Source organism: Gadus morhua, chromosome 4, assembly GCF_902167405.1.
Source record: "Gadus morhua chromosome 4, gadMor3.0, whole genome shotgun sequence".
NCBI classification, from domain to species: Eukaryota; Metazoa; Chordata; class Actinopteri; order Gadiformes; family Gadidae; genus Gadus; species Gadus morhua.
Genome location: NC_044051.1, coordinates 13,245,843 through 13,264,002, shown reverse-complemented (window position 1 = coordinate 13,264,002; position 18,160 = coordinate 13,245,843). Strand labels below are relative to the sequence as shown.

Sequence of the window (18,160 nt, the reverse complement as noted above, 5' to 3'; positions counted from 1 at the left end):
GTAGACCATTTCTGTTTTACAAGCCATTTCATTCTTTAGTTATTATTAGTTATGTTGAATAGGTTTGCTGTTTTAATGTCCTTAAAACATGGTTACTGTTTCTCTCCCTCCAGAATCGCAATGTTTGAGTTGCAACCTTCACAGAAAAGTTGCAATTGTCTATCCTACCCATAGTTCCCCTTCACTGAGGCAAACTGTGTAGAAATAAAACACAATTGTGTGCAACTCTGTTGGGTTACTCAATGTCTAGACTGCCAATTGCCCTCAAACCCGTGAGATGCTAAGTGTAGGATAGTCTCGCAACAGAAGCAAACAGAACTACTTACTCTACTACTAGGCAAATAGCAAAACACAAAGATTTGGTGAAGTAGTGACCTAAAATATTGCCTGAGCCATGAGGCCTGCCTTACCGCTTTCTGGAGAAAAGCAGTAATGATTGATTGGTTGCAAAACCTAATCTACACTTTAATGCAAACACACAATACGGAACAACCTTTTGATTTGCATTGAAAAATCGTTTGGCTAACTAACAGCTATTATGCTAACTGAAAAGAACCGTGCCAATCTCTAGGTATGGTGAAGGGTATGTGTTGATGTGGGGCTATTTTATTTCCAAAAGGCCTAGGTCACTTCATCAGGATGCACAATATCCTGGATCCATGAAATAACTGGCTTCTAAAAATAAAACTCTGCCTGCCTCTATGGGAATTTTACATAGGGCTGTCTATACTTATGCAACCTGCATTTTAATGAAGAACATTTATTTATTTATTTATTTACGATACATTATTCATCCACAAAGAAAAGTAGTGTCCTTAAAGGTTGAATTTTTCCTCATTTGTATAATTAAGGAATTAATATCACTTCCCAAAAGATGATTTTGTATTCCTGTTTTAGTCAACTTTAGCATGGGGTGCCTACATTTATGCCTACCACTGTATATGCTCCCCCAGCCATAAACTCCCTTAGATTAATAAATAAGCGAGTTACCCCTGCGCTTAATGGAACTTTTGGTTATTATATAGCTTTTCTCATTTTCTCATTTTCTCATTATATCCAAACTATGATGTTTTAAACAAAAAAAAAAATCTTTAATTTATTAGAGGGGTGGAGGCAAATTTGCTTACATTCAATCAAATAATTAAAAACCATTTGTCTGAACTTTATTAATTCAGCAGATTAGGCTGTGAGGCATTTTTTTCATGACGGACAGTTTTGGAGGCATAGTTTTGAGGGAGGGTGGTTTTTGATTCCGTTTCAAAATGAAAAGGTATTTGATGAAGGTGTATTTGATGTCACTTGGATAGCTCAAGTTGAGAGCATAGATGAGGCCAAATACCATGGCACAGGCATGTGGGACTGATTGCAACTCACTGAGGACCTATTGCCAGACCAAGATCAATCGTAGATTGCATGTTTGTCTGGTGAAGCTGCTGTCAATTTCTTCAGCACAAGAGGCGTGATCAACGGCTCTGTACGCGATTGGCTGCTTGCTGTCACTTCCCTGTCCTCATTGTGTTAAACCCGCCGATAGCGCGCCAAGGGGAAAAGCCAGCTTGGTGATTGGCTCCCTCAAAAACGTATCAGAAGCAGAAAGAAATCGATTGCTCTTCTCCAGACCCCTGTGCAGGGGGCGAACTCAAATAGCCGGCCGAATGGACGGGGCTACCCAGTCTACTGAGAACCTGCACCCCTTCAATAACAATCCCAATGTCATGCGTTGGCTGGAGAGGATCCACCTCTTCCTTGATGACATGCTCGGCCATTGTACATCTCTCAAGCTCCGTTTCAGCTTCCTTCTTCTGAAAAACCTGATAAAGAATGACAGGAAATTTATCAAAGTTATTTTTCATTAATTTCAGAAAAATAGCCACAGACTGACACTTTACACAATGCAAAATTTGGATAAGATTACCATTTTAAGGACCAGTCTTGCACACTGCTCCATCTGTACTGCTGCTGCTTTGAATGATACACATTTCAGAATGCCATTACAGTTTTTTTCAATAGCTTGAACACGTTTTGCAAAATTTGGCTTGTGTGTCAAAACTCAACACACAAGCAAATAAGACAACAACACTGGGAAATAAACCATTCACATCTATGTCAAATTGAAACTCGGCTATCGAAACCTAACAATTCTTTGTAAAAATGGCACTCTGATGTCAAAATGAAACACTTGCATCATATGAATACACTTTCAGATCAGTAGCAACACACTGGTCTACTTTATATAAAACACCACTGCAGTCTTTCATGTTCACTGTTTTCATTCAGTTCCACAGAGGGCACGTTTTCACCACAACCAAAAGAAATACTAAATACTGTACATTGCAGTACTGTACATTACAGTGCAGTAAATACAGTTTGAGCAAAAATAAATAAATAAACCCTACTGTACTGTGAACACAGAAAAACATGGCTATTGTGCATGGGTGGGCTTATGGATCCTGCCGTCTGTTGGGGTCTGGCCATAGGATCTCATCAACATCACAAGCAATATTTTTTTCCGCTAAGCATCGGGGAAAATATTGCCCTGTGTGCCTAATTCATCCATGGATTGACCCTATGTTGATGTCTCCGCAGGCCTGTTCCATTGCCTGCAGAAGAGGCATGCGAGCATGAGGTTGGCGGTCATATACGCACCATCTCCAAGCCGAAAATAATTCTTCTATGGGGTTTAGAAATGGTGTGTAAGGGGGCAAGTATAGGACTTCAAATTGATGATGGTTGGTGAACTAGTTGCATACCAGAGCAGCCCGATGGAAACTAACATTATCCCAGACAACAACAAACCTGGGCTGCTCTGGTCTGTCCTGTACAGCTGCATCGTGAAGTGCATCCAGAAATTGTATATGTTCGGTATTGAAGGGACCTAGTTTTGTTTGATGGTGCAGTAGCCCTTGAAGGCTTATGGCAGCACACAATGAGATATTTCCCCCGCGCTACCCCGGGACTTGCACCATTGCCCTTTGGCCAATTATGTTACGACCCCGTCGTCTTGTTTTGCTGAGGTTGAATCCAGCCTCATCAATGTAAATAAATTCATGACGCTGTGCAGCTCCATCCATCTCCAAGATGCGCTGTAACAAAACAAAATCCATGCAATACATAGTTTAGATGGCATTACTCAAAACACTCAACTACAGTACTAAACATACAGAACCCCCACCCCATCGAACAGGTACCTGGTACCTCTCTGAATGTATCTATGTGGTACTGATACTATGGCACATATTCAGCTGTAACTGGATGACACCAATACTGTATTGTAAATGTAAAGGACTGTAACACTTACCTGTACATATTCCCGTCGAAGTCCTTTGACCCTGAAACTGTTTCTCTCAAATGGGACCCTGTACAATTGCTTCATGGTAATTTGGTGCTTTACCAAGATGCGTCTGATAGTGGAAATGCTCACTTGCTCTATGTCATTGAATACTTCTCTATCTGCAAGTATTTGCTGCTGTAGCTTGTTGAGACGGATTGCATTGTTTGCTCGGACCAGGTCCACAATGGCAAGTTCCTGCTGTTGGGTGAACAGGGGTTGGCGTCCGCCCCCAGAAGGTCTTCTAGTCATTCTATAGAAAAAAGCAATCACGAAATGTTACTGTATTGGTTTGCTTCTTTTTTTACAGTACTGTATATACTGTACTTTACTGTATATACTAGGGATGTGTCGGTCGCGACTGATTCGTTACAACGAACGAATCCCAAACGTGAACGACAAGAACTGGTTCCCCAAAACAAGAAGAACTGGTTCTTTGATTCTTTTTTTTTAACATAAACCAAACATATGGTCACGTAAATAAAATATACAAACGAACAGAGCTCCGTCTCCCCGCGACTTCCATTGATTGAGTCTACAACTTTCTCAAAGATTCAGCCAATGAGAGGTAGCAATGGTGTTGGAATGGCACCTGGGTAAACCAATGACAAGGCGGTACCGTCGAATATGCGCGCTTTCTCTGTCTGACGTATCTTGGGTCATACCATTCGACTCATATATCCCCCTACATTTTTTCGAAAATAGACTTGACCTCCATCTGTTAATTGGATAAACGCATTTCCCAATCCCAGGAGTCTTTGCTCCATTCTACGTCAATTTAAGAACAAACAAAGAAATTAAACTGCAGTTCGTATTTTTTATTTATGACCATGCAAGTTCTGTGATGCCTGAACAATGAAGAATTAAATGTAAAGTAAAATAAAATTATAAATGTAAAACCATGAATGAAATATAGAGAGTAAGCAAGTGGTATAAATATTGGTGGGACGTTTGACATACTATATAGCAGGCATCTCCAAACGGCGGACTGCGGTCTTGACGGTCCTATCCGGAACCATGACCAATTAAAAAAAAAAAAAAATTATAAAAAAAAGTTGTTTTTTTTTGTTTTTTTTTAAGATGTAATCTGACGTAACGAACGAATCAAAACGAACGAATCAAATAAACGAATCGTTATAGTGAATTGAACTGAAAGAACTAGTTCCCGGAAAAGAATCATTTTGCCCATCCCTAGTATATACCATAGAAAGTACTGAAACATCTCAATGTAGGTAATCACAAAACTACCACTTTTGTTCAAAAAGGAGCATTAGCCACCCTGCAATACAGTACATGTGATATGGTAGAGTACTGCAAATACTCTAAATACAGTCTGAGTAGAGTAGAAAGTAGAGAGTTGAAGACATACCTGTTTTCCAGTCGTAATGTCCTTATTATGGATGAAACTGAAACGGCTTAGATTAGGGTGGACTCTGCCCAGCTTCCCTCATAGTCAGGCCATGGTTTATGACATGGTCCACCAAAGTTGCTCTTATGTCATCGGAAATAATGTTCCATGCACGGCCTCTTCCACCATGTCCTCCTCTATGTCTCTGTCCTCCTCTTCCTCCTCTACATCTGCCTCTTGCTCTTGCTGCATCCATGCTTGCAAAGTTCTCAAAATGGCTTAACTGAGGCCTTTTTGCAGCTGGCTGATTGGTGTTCAGTTTTGGAAGAAAGTGTTTTAAGGTGTGTAAGCAAGTATTCTCAATTAACCAATGTGTTTAGGATTTTGAATAGATGTGTTTTCCCAATGGTACAATGAGACGTCATTTTTGAATTAAGTGTCTTATGTATGAAATACTGTGTAGTGTGCAGGAGCAAGTGTGTTGCAGAAAGGAGCAAGTGTGTTGCACAATTGCAACTAAAGTGCAAAGCAGCGCTTTTGTTTAAGGAATGGTTACATGTGTTTAAGGTATAGAAACAAAAACTTCAAGTTGTGTTGCTTTGGTCTAAGCATGTGTCGATAGTGTTCAAGCAATTGAAAAAAACTGTAAGACACAATAAGAGCTGAAAAAAAAACGTACTAAAACGTAGGTGATTAATGCAAAACTACTTATACGATACTCCTTGATGAGTTTGTCCACATCTTCTCCAAGGTACACAATGAGGCTTTAATTTGTAAGTATTTCAGAACACCCAAGGCCCTTCAGCTGAGGTAGGTAGTTACCTATTTTTGTCTTAAGCCACTGCTTTCACCCGTAGCATCCGTTGTATGAGCCAGGCTCAGAGAGGCAGGGGTGTTTCTGGATTAGTGCTTCAGCAACGTCACTAAAATCAAAATCTGTTGGGTAGGCTTTGAACTTGAATATCTCTTCTGCAAACTTTTCCAAAATATCTGAATTTGTTTTCGAACTCTGTGTCAAACCTTGTGTTTGACATAAACACAAAATGTCCCTTTTCTAGCTGTAGTTCGGTGTCATAGGAGTGTACCGGAAATGCATGTGGCCACATCTGAGTTCTTGTAGAGACATAACTGGAGGGTGATGACAGGAGCTCTGCTTCATCTGATTGAGTAGACACTATATCTTCACAGCGAGTGAGAGTAATTACTTGGCTATCATCAGTAGGCTTGGGTATCGTTTGGGTTCTATCCGATAACGGTGCCTACTCAGTACTTTTCAAACGGTTCGGGTGCTAAAACAGTTCTCGAACCGGTACTCAAAAAAATCGAAATCGCACACACTTGTGCAATCACATCTGCTTGTAGCACGTCATCAAGAGTGTCTCTGAGTCTGTCCATCACGGCCAGTGGTATTTTTCTGCAGCCGTGTATGACTGGCGTAGCCTTGGGTTCTGTGTGGATGTGATATTCTCCGGCAAACTCCCCCAAACCTTCAAAGATAGTTGGGTGTTGAGCTATCAGTTCCTCCTAGTTGGATGATTCAGGTCCAGGTTGTTGATGTCCAGCCTTTTTATCAGGTGCAAGTCTTCACAAGCATTTCCTCCTAGGATAGGTCTGGATGAGTGTCTTAATATGTAAAACGGCAGACTTGCATGAGCTTTGGGTGTGGAGCACGTGAGTGTGAGCAACCCCTCTGGCCTCAGCCTCATCCCTCCATAAGCCACCAGCACTGTTTTTGTAGGCTGTAGCTGCAGGTGTGCTCTCCTTTCACGTCTGGCCTTCCTCTTCATGGACTTAAACGTGTTCAGTGGTAGGACAATGGCCTCTGCTCCTGTATCCAATTTGAACCTAATTTGAACCTAACAGGCATATTGTCAACCGGTATTTCAGAGTACCAGGACTTGTCACGGCTGGAGTCTAGCTGGTCAATGTTCACTGTTCCAATAAACAGTGTCAATTTCTGGACTGATATCATGCACTGTTCTTCTATGCTGTGCTTCACTCGACCCACACATCTTTGCATAGTGGTTCTGTTTACCACAAATATGGCAAGAAACTCCATACGCTGGGCATTGTTTGGGCTGGTGAGATATTCCACATTTAATGCATGTGTTCACATGCCCACTGCTTTGTGTGTGTTGAAAAGATTGCTGTGATCCTTTATATCGTGGTTGACTGTCTTGTTTTTTCTTATGTACCGCATGTACAGATCTCTCTTGAGTGGCTGCGCTCATTGCTTGTATTTGAGCTCTGGCGGCCTCTGCTGCATGGCAAGTGTCAATGACCTTTTCTAATGTAAGGTTTGGCTCTCTTAAAAGTCTCTTAAGACGCTGGTCATCCATACTGAACACATTCTTGTCACTGATCATGTCATTTTCCACTGCACCAAACTCGCAGTCCTCACTCTTTTGTCTGAGCTCCGTCACATATTTATCAATGGAGACAGAGACTGTCATAGGCGTAGATTACGGTGGGACGGGGGGGACATGTCCCCACCACTATTTGAAACACATTTTCATTTATAAGATAGGCCTAGGCCTACCTTATAAACCGTTGGAACACACAAGACTGGAAACCATAGCAACGCCGGTAAACAAACCCCGAGAAGCCCATTCCCCAGCTCCCCACGCTACGGCCATCCGGAGGCGCACAGAGCTTTTGGCCGTGATATTATCTATACAATTATATTATATACTATTATACTGTATATAGAGCTCCAGGAGTCGCAAACGGCAACAATCACTTTGTCCTCCATGCTGCACTGCACTGAGTTTGATGGTTGAACGCTGATTGGCTGTTACGTTAAACATGTCACTCAGTGGCCACGCTGTTGAACGCTGATTGGCAGTCATCACGCGAAATTCGTGTCAAAGTTGAAATATTTCAACGCAAGTGAATTTGTCGCGCCACAAATCCTCTTGAACGCGCTCGCCTGTGCACGGCGAGACAAATCAAAACTTGTCGCCGGTTTTCTCTCGCAAAAAATTTGCCCGATATACGTCTCTACGTTCACTTTGTATGGGATCTTGTCGCCCCGTCGCATTTGGTGTGAACGCACAGGAGAAGTTTCAAGACGGACAGCCAAAATTGACATTTTTACTCAGAAAATAGCCGGTCCTTTTGCTTCCTGTAAAAAGCATGTTTGTGACACATTGGATAACGATATGGATACATCATCTAGCCTGCATGTGGAGGGCCCCATAAGGTAAGAAATTGTTTTACGTAAACTTTGCTGCTGGTTCTGTTTGCTCGTGATGACCTGGCCAAAGGTTACCCACGGTCCTAAGCGATTGTGATCTGATTCTGGTTGGTGCTCCAGCTAGTATGCATTGTATATATAGATTGCAGCTAGTAGCAGCTACACACGGTGCGATTGCTATGCCAATGTGGTTATAGTTGTTTTGTCTGATTGAGATATGTGACGTTAGACTTGGAGCCTGGTAGGCCTATCCTGACATAAATATGTTCTCGCATAACCTGTGTGATTATCCTAAAATGTAGGGGATTTTATTTGTGGGCAATTTGCTTATGATGTTGGAACGAGTGAAGTCTACATTGGTCCTTGGCGAGTGTTTACTGGTGGACAGGATTTGGCAGATGCAATACTCCTCTGGGCGCTTGTTTTTGCTTTTGTTTTTTTAATGCAGCATAACATATGCTACCAGCAGCCCTTGCTCGTCTTCAAAAGGCTGATGCTCTACCTCATTTCATTTCGTACCCCCTTTACAGTCTGCCATTGTTTGTCTGTTAAACTTTGTTGATGTCAAGATAAGTGTTAAATTGCCAACACTGTTCTTTGTCCTGTGTGTTTTAGTATTACATATCCCGAGCCAAGACCCTGGTGTTTCCAACGCTGTTTTGCAAAACAAGCCAAAACACAAACTGTGGTTTTCAACTTTTATTGTCAGAATAGGATTTTCAACACCTGACAACTCTGTAGAGCATATTGTAATGCAGCGTTGAATGGACGAATAGCTTACATAAGGGTACCCAGCACTTTTCAAACCACACTCAAGCTTATGGTTATTGTCCCCACCACTTCTAAAAACAATCTGACGCCCTTGGAGACTGTCTTAGGGTGCGCCCAAAACTGGTGCCTTTCAAACACTGTATTCTTCTTGGGCAGACAATTGGCTTCAAAAGCCGTGAGGACATCATTCATAGTATTTTCTTCAGGAATTAAAGGTTAAAGGTTAAGGGTACATGAAAAGAAGGAGCATTGTCGGCCAATTAAAGGTGGATTCTGGAGATTGTTTGTCAAAATCAGTGAATATCTGCAACCATATTGTGTGTGCACGCTGAAAAATAATTCAGATGTTAATACACAGCCTAGGCTCTGGAAACTTGCATGTAAACAAGGGGGTGATAACAGAGCATAGTTTGTATAATAACACTGGATTTAATTTAGTGTGCACAGGTAGCAGACTGTGAGGATATTCACAGATTTTGACAAAAAACATTCTCACGAATCGCTGACACATATTTCAATAAAAATAAAATAAAAAAATTGTCTTGCACGTTTGTAACGCCACACCAATACGTATACAACCTTATACGTGTATCCATCTCTTCAGAGAGATGCGGTGCCGTCCACCAACCATGTGGTCAGCCAGAGGGTAGGAGTCTGTCAGCTCATGCGCCTTAACAAGCCTTAGTTGTCTAGAAGTAGACATGACCAAAGCATATGATCGATAATGTTCCAGGTACCAGGCATCCAATTTTTTGACCATGAAAATTAGTGTCTCTTATAGAACATTCATATGAACGATTTCACAAAACTCTGGACGTCCAGCCAGTGACCCATGGGCTTCCAATCTTATAGTTGAAGCCGTTGTAGGGTTAATTTTTTGCCAGTTCCACAGTGTCCATATGTGGATACTTTTGTTTCACAGCCTGTGTAATATCCTGATTGTTAACATCAACATCAAGTGTTGGAACATTAGCCACCTCCAAAAGTGGCTTAGAGAATCTACACATGTGCAGATTGTATGCAGTCTGAAATTGGTGCCTTTGGGCTAACGGAATACAGTACATTTTTGTAACAGTTTGTATGACGAATTACTCTTTTAAAGAAGCTATGTTTCTCTTCAAATCGTATTGTCCGAAGAGCAGCAAGGGGTCCAAACTGTCTTATAAACCATGGACAATGTTCCAAATAATTATGTTTAGGCTGAATTCTTTCATGGGGAAAACTTCTTTGAACACGGTCCTGCGTTCTATAATGTCCTTTAATCCACAGAGGACTTGCCATGCTGGCTCATTCAAAGGTACTCTGGTTTAGATCAAAAGAGGAAGATATATTTCCTCTTTATTTATATTTATTTATAGAGCCATATTTTTGAGCGACTGACTGATCAGCTGATTGAACACCTGTAATCTAAACAGAGAGGCATGGCGGGAGTTGCGTAACCATGACAACAACTGTTTATCAAAATCATTTCAGCGTGGAGCGTGGATGCAAAACATTCCGCAAACTATATGAAAACGATAGTGTGGCCGGAGATCGTGTTCATTGCGAATGTACGTTTTTATATTTACCCGGATTAGTGTGGACAGGGCCTTTAGTTTTCATTAACGCTACCACTACAGCTGCGTCTTCTGAATCGTAATAATGCCGTGACGAGTGGGGATTCAGGAAGTAACGTAACCTTATACAGCCCCAGAAATAAAAATAAATAAATAAAAAAATCTCGACTAGTTTTGGTCAACGAAAATGAAGGGACATTTTAGCAGTTTTATTATGCAAAACACATTTAGACTGTTTTTTATTCGTCAACAATATTTCATTATGTATTTAATTATAGTTATTGTCACATGTCCAGCATTTACATTGCGTCTCTTCTTGTTTTCCTCACGTGGTAAAGGTTCGTTGTCGACGATATTTAGTCATAATTTTCGTTGACAAAAGCAACACTACTTGGTGCTGATACTTTTCCTGGACCCCTGCTAATCGAGCGAGCCCACAGGCTCGGTACAGCTAACGAGGCTAGCATGGCTAACAGAGCTGGACCGCAGCAATCGGCACGGCCCAGGGTGGTGATAATGAAACTACTGAACTATGTGGACAAGACACAAATCATGAGAGCGGCGAGGCTGAAGGGACCCATACTGCTGGACAACCAGAGAATAATGTTTTTTCACGACGTCTCCACTGACCTTCTCAAACGTAAGAAAGCCTTCGACCCAGTGAAGAAAGACTTGGCTGCCCTCTCCATCCCGACCCTGCGATACAGAGTCGCTCACCCGGCTACACTATTGATCACCTACAAGGGGAAACGCCACACTTTTTACGCGGTGCGGACGGCAGAGGATTTTGTGAAGGAAATGGGGAGCCAGCAACATGGAGAATGTGGGTAAAAGAGGCATATTATCACTAAAGCACGCCCTTTGCTATCGTTTTGACAGGCATATTTTAAGATTTAATAGTTCATTATCACGTTGGCCACATGACTAGCTCTGCTGATTAGAACTTACAGTATTAAACATTATTATTATTTTGCTTTTCTTTTTCTCATTTGGCGTTACGTAATTATGGTTCAGGTTAAACTTTGACTGCTTGGCTGTAACTGCCTGCAAAATTGCAGTACGGCGGCTAACGGGGGGGTTCCATGCTATTTGCCGGGCATGTTGTTCCTCCTATGACGCTTGCTCAGGTGGACCAGCGCAGTTCCATGATTGAGCTCAGTTTAGAGCTCCTTTGGATGTGTGTTCTTTGGGATGGGTGGGTGTATTTCAGTTGGGGAAGTATTCTGTTGTGTTTATATTTTCTCTTTGATATTGTGTGGGGATTTGTTTTTACCTTTTGTTTTCTCTTGTGCATTTTTTTATTTCTTTTTTTAATGTTTGCAGCCACTTTGCATATATCTGTCAGGGCATTAATGTGGTGAACATTCTCAGCTATGGCCTCTGATCTTCAGTTCACATCCTGGAATGTGAGGGGACTAAATAAGATTGTCAAGCTTAATCAAGTTATGAACAGGCTCTGGCAGCTTAAAGCCAAAATCATTTTCCTACAGGAGACTCACTTGACTTCAGAGGATGTGAGGAGAAGATGGCCTGGTCAGGTGTTTTCAGCCTCTTTTAGCTCGAACTCAAGAGGTGTAATAAAAGATGAAAGATTTTAATCTGGTAGATGTATGGAGAAATAAATATTCTAACCATAGAACATTTTCTTGTTACTCTGGCACTCAATTCTAAAATTGATTATTATCTGGTGTCAGCAAAATTGATTCCAAAAATTTCAAAATGCTGGTATGAAAGCGTCCTAATCACGCTCCAACCTCGCTACTTATTACATTTTTGAATGTGGTACCGCCCCCCTATAGGTGGCACTTACAATCAATCTGGCTTAGGGACCCAAGCTTTATAAGCTTTACCCGAGTATATTGGAAGACAAATGGATTTATATTTTGAAAGCAACACTAACTAGACAACTGCATCTGTGAGGTGAGAAGCATTTAAAGCCTTTCTGAGAGGCCAAATGATAAATTTCACCAACTTTTTTTCACCAACAAATTTTTGAAAATCCCGACCTTCTACTTATTATGGAACTTAACAAACTGAAAGTAAAGTATATTGTTTTGTCTACAAATAAGGCGACAAAAAGCTTGATGAGATTAAAACAATCGTATTATGAACAGGGAGAGCTTGCATCTGCTTTTTGCCTGGCGCATAAAGCAGATGCAAGCCGAGAGGGCAATAAACTCATTCTTGACAGATAAAGGAGGTACAACTTCAGACCCAAAAGAGATAAATGGCACTTGTTTCTACCAAAACATATATGGCTCTGAATACTTAGGTTTGGCCCAAAGTGTGCAAAAATACCTTTCGGATACACTACATTTTGACCTAGAAGATAAAGAATTTGTAGGCCCATTAGACCGCAACCTTGAGACTGGGGAAATATCTGAGGCCATATCCGGCTTGGGGGGTGGTAAAACACCAGGGCCAGATGCAATTCCAATTGAAATATATAAAATATTTAAATCCAAATGAATACCGCCCCTACTTGATATGTACAAGGAATCATTTTGATGAGGGATCCCTTTCGTTGTTACTGAAGCCTGAAAAGAAAAAGATGCCATCCCAGTGTGGGTCTTATAGACGGATCTCATTTCTTAATAATGACCTTAAGATTCTATGCAAAGTGCTGGCAAGGAGGCTGGAACCTTACCTCAAATGGTCGATTTGGACCAGAGTGGATTTGTACAGGGTAGACAGGGTTTCCACAATACAAGATGGTTGCTTAATATATTATTTGAAATGTCTGGCCTACCTGACCACTCTATCCTGTCATTGGACGCAGAGAAGGCCTTCGACAGGATAGATTGGCAATACCTATTTGATGTCCTGCAAAGATTTGGTGTGGGTGTACATTTTCTCTGATGGGTTCAGCTTTTGTATTCCAACCCACAAGCTGAAAATTTAACTAATGGACTTGTGTCAACGCCATTTAGGCTTAACCGAGGAATGAGACAGGGCTGCCCCCTCTCTCCGTTACTCTTCGTCCTGGCTATTGAGCCACTTGCCATGGCAATTCGCAAGCATGCTGACATTACAGGAATTAAAGTCTGAGACATAGAACATCGTATCTCGTTATACGTGGATAACGGAATTTTATTTTGTTCCAGATTGGAGAAAACACTACCTAGCCTGCTGAATTTGATGAGAACATTTGGTACCTTTTCAGGCATTAAAATTTACCATAGTAAATCAGTGATAATGTTTTTGACAGAAAATGAGAGAAATAGTCCCCCGATCACTACCCCCACACCATTTACTGTGTCAAAACATGGATTTACTTATTTAGGTGTCAATATTACTACTTCTATTGACAAAATTATTTCAGCTAATTATGACCCCCTTGTGGATCATGTCACACAATTGATAAATAGATGGACAAAATTACCTTTATCCTTAATCGGACGCATTAATGTCCTAAAAATTTCGATTTTAAGTAAACTTTTATACCTCTTCCAGTCAATTCCACTCTCTCCAGCTCCTTCCTTCTTTAAATTGCTTAACAAAACTTTCACAAACTTCATTTGGAATAACAGTCGGCCTAGACTCAGACTTTCCTTGTTGTATTTGCCATATGAGAGAGGTGGACTGCAATTTCCGAATTTCCTTTGGTAATTTTGGGCAGCGCAAATTCGGGCTGGTATGTTACATTTTTTGAATGACCAACCCCCAGCATGGGTTGAAATTGAATCCTAGAATATCACAGTGCCATTGCATTTATACATGTATTCGACAGATAAAAAAAAAGCTTCTTAAAAATACCAAAAATCCTTTTTTGAGAAGGGTTAGGATTTGGCATAATGCCATTGCTTACTGGGGTATGGCAAAAAGGCTTTCCCAATTCTTGCCCACTTTTGGTAATGATGACTTTCACTCAGGTAGGGCAGTCCCCCAAAGGTCTAGCTGAAATATCTGATTTGTACAATGGAAATTAATTTATGTAATTTGAATATCTTTAATCCAAATATGGCATTCCGACAAAACATTTCTTTAAATATCTCCAAATCAGAATTGTTGTTCTATTTAAGCAGTGTAATAGCCTGGCGCTCCCCCCCTTGTCCATTTTAGAAGACATCACTTTAAAATATTTAAGAAATAGGGGACAGGTGTCTGTGATTTACAATTTGTTTGTTAGCGGATCTAATGAGTCTTCAAATAATATTTTACGGGCCTGGAATATGGATTCAGATGAAAATGTATCAGATGAAGAATGGTCAGAAGCCTGCTCTGGTAAAAACCCAATCTGTTAACACACATTCTATACTGTTGCATATAAATGGCTCAGTAGATAGTACATTACTCCTATCAAGCTGCACCAATTTAGCCCCAATATTCCCAACACGTGCATTAAATGTAGCCAGCAGAAGGGGTCACTGTTCCATTGCAGGTGGAGCTGTCAACAGGTTGCACGCTTTTGGAGAGAAGTACTGAACATTATTGGTCGTATAATTGGCAGGAAGATGCCTGCTGATCCTGTATCCTAAATATTTACCCTGATAATTTAGTGATAGGTAATGATAAAAAAATCTTTAATTGGTATGTGCCTTTTGGAGGCTAAAAGGTGCATTGCTAGGTCATGGAAAAAACCAACTGTCTGTGGCGTTTCTGAATGGTTAAACTGAGTGACTTCCTATCTGGCACTGGAAAAGATAAGTTATTTCACGAAAAACAGGATTGATAGGTTTTGGAGTATTTGGAAAGTCTTCCATAATGTCCTGGAAAATGAAGGTATACAAAGTGATGGAGGGAGTGATGATCTGAACTGATTTGATTGTTATTGTGGCTGTGTCCTCCTTTTTTTCTTTTTTTATTTATATATGATTTATCCACTCAGAATTTATGTTTATTCATTATTGTGTGAAGGCATGCTCAAGTGCACATATATTGTTTTAGTATTCTGGTGCATCATGTTTATATGTATGCAGAATTCGTCATACAATCACATAATTATTAGTGCTGTCAGTTAAACGCTTTATTAACGGCGTTGGTGCAAACCATTTTAACGGCGGTAATTTTTTTATCGCGCGATTAACGCAAATTATATATTTTTTTTTTTATTTGGCTCAAAACAAAAAGCAGTAGCCTGACTGCTATGTTCAAGGCAGTATGTTTGTATGTTCATCGTTTAATTGCACTATAGGCTTTTTTTGTATCGTCCTGTTTTGATCAGTATATGCCAATGTTGTTATCAATAAAAAAACATTTGAACAAGGCAAGCCGATGCACTTCTCCAAGTTGATAAGAGTATTACAATTAGAACAATTAATGGCACAAAGAAATCAAGGGATATTTAGCATAGAAAAAAGATTTGCGATTAATCGTGAGTTAACTATGACATTAAATATTTTAATCGCTTGACAGCACTAATAATTATATAATATTTTCATCTTGGTTTTATGTTAAATTTAACAGAACTTTTGTGATCCTTTTGTGGGGAGGAGGGGTGGGGGTTGGATGCACTTTAAGCGATTGCTCTCTTTGTGTGCGCTTGTTTGTGCATACTGTCTGTTTTGTTTTTGTTGTTGTGCTTGTCTGTGCTGTAAAGAAAACAAAAATCCAATAAATATGTTTTGAAAAAAAAAAAGATTTGTAGTACGTCTTCCGCTTCCAAGCAGTGGAAAGTGGGCCTTCACCACCAAACAAAGCTGGAAAGGGATTTAACTTGCAAAGAGTAGATGATAGCTCTTGCAGAACGGTTTCATCTACTTGACAGTTAATATTCTGTAAATGCTGAGCTATGGTTTGATGGCTAAGAGGGACGGAAGCAGTGCTAATTAAATAGTTAAACTCTTGCTTTTTCTGTGCTTAAAGTCTCTGAGAGCTCAATACTAACAATATCAATCTGAAATGTGACTTTCAGCAGAATTAACTGAGCTTGACGCCTGTCTCAAGTATTCCAGGTTTTAAATCGTTAACTGAACAATCCTTCAGTTAATGCTTAATGATTAATTTAGTTAATGATTTCTGCTTCTATGGGTTCTAAACAAACCATAAATATTTGTTTTGTATGAACAAACCTGAAACACACAACCAACAGTTTCACTGTTTTTCAGATGCAGTGAAATATGTTGATAATAGTTTTTAAAATTGGAACGTTGCGATTGCATAGGAGACATTTAATTGTGGTCGGTTCAGTTTGTGAGGAGGGCTGATGACTTCTTCACAAATGGCTCAAAGTAAGAAGAAGAAGACTAGGAAAGAAAAAAAGGATGGAAAGTATGGTCGATTTGCAGTTAATTTATAGAAACAATTATGTTTGTTGCCAATATTTCTCAAGCAGGAAAGCACCGCCTTTAAAGAAAGAATTATTAATTTCATTGTACTAGTTCACATAGTATTTAAAGAAGGTGAACAGGTTCTAACTGTGCTACACAAACTATAGTATATTCTTTTCTTCAACTTTAAAATTTGAAGCTGCATGAAATTCCTTCCCATTTTATTTCCCTATCTAGTCTAGTAACTAGTCTAGTTTACTGCCTAGTTAAATAAAACGTACATTAAAATTGTGTAGGTAACATCTTGTATTAGCTTTGATTTTGGGGTTGTTTGTATTTTAAATTCGGTTTGAAAAAAATGTAAACGTCAAACCTGTAAACTGTGGCAACCCCACGCCGTCGGCGATGGACAAGCTGCGTCAGCACCCTGAACAGCACCCGCTCCGCGGGCAGGTAGTCAACGGAAGATACCTACCGCTCAGCGCAGCTGCGCTGGATCGCTCATCAAGCAGGCATTCACGGGCATTCGGGACACCGGGGGGACGGGGACAGGAGAGGAGGCTGGGCACTAGGGAAGAGGTGCACGGGTCGAGAGAAAGACATTGTAGCGAACGAACGCCGGCTGTGAGTGTAAACACGTAGCGTTTCCCTCCCGGAGTGAACTGGAGGCGTCGGGAGCTGTTACCCCGCCGACCGCCGAGGACGTGCCTGACCAGGAGGCCACCGCCCCCTTATTCCCCATTGTGGAAGAACCGGATTTAGGCCCAATCCCATTTCTACCCCTTACCCCTTCCCCTTGTTTTGAAGGGGTAAGGGGAAGGGATAGAAATGGGATTGGGCCTTATATTCCTTTTTTTCAGTTTTTCCTGAGCTGCACGAAATAAATCGTTTCACCGCATGTTAAAGCGTTTCATTGAGAAATCCCAGCCGACGGCGAGGGGGGTTGCCACAAAACACAGAGGAGAAGCTGAGATTTCACATTTAGTTTTTTTGTGTTGGGACATAATAATCACTACAAACTATATCCTTAATTAGACCTAAAAACGTACTGGTCACATTGTACTATGCTGCCATATGATGACTATATGCTCTGTAAGGTGACCTTGGGTGTCTTGAAAGGCGCCTCTAAATTAAATGTATTATTATTTATTATTATTATAAACTGACATAGGAAACAATGGAATATGACATATTCCTCTTCAATCAGAACTCTTTGTCCATAATGTATTTAATTTATCACATACTGTACTATTAATAACACCCTCTATTACTTATCCAAACAGATTCACTGTTTTGAGTGTGTCGGATATAATAAAGGAATGCATGTCTGAAATGGCTTTAAACTGAATGTTTACATTCCGTTTGCAGTGAACCAACGCTGACTCTACACATATCGGCAATGGCAGAGAAATGCGGCAGGCGAACCAGCGCCAACCTTGTCAAATTAGGTTCTTATTCTTTTTTCTTAATTTAGGTTGTATATGCCACTTACAGTCGGGAGCATTTCAGTTGTCACTTCTTTAAACTGTGTCCACGCAGTACCACTTTGTGCTCTGCTATACAGCCAGCCCCATGTGTGTGAGGGCAGTGGGGGAGCGCAGCCCCGACCGCAGGAAAATATGTCCACTGACGCCTCGGTCAAACTACCTCCGTCCGTCGACGGATCTCTTTGACTTTGCATGGGACGCTCTTTAAATGCATTGTGGGTCCGTGCGTTCTGTTGGCTCTGTGGCCTGTGTCAAAAAGTTGAGA

General features: G+C 40.7%; 1 protein-coding gene across 2 annotated transcripts in view; it reads right to left on the bottom strand.

The window, feature by feature from the left end:
• LOC115542731 (eosinophil peroxidase) overlaps nt 1-18,160 on the bottom strand; it is a 55,949-nt gene that overhangs the window by 8,109 nt on the left and 29,680 nt on the right. The window lies entirely within an intron of this gene.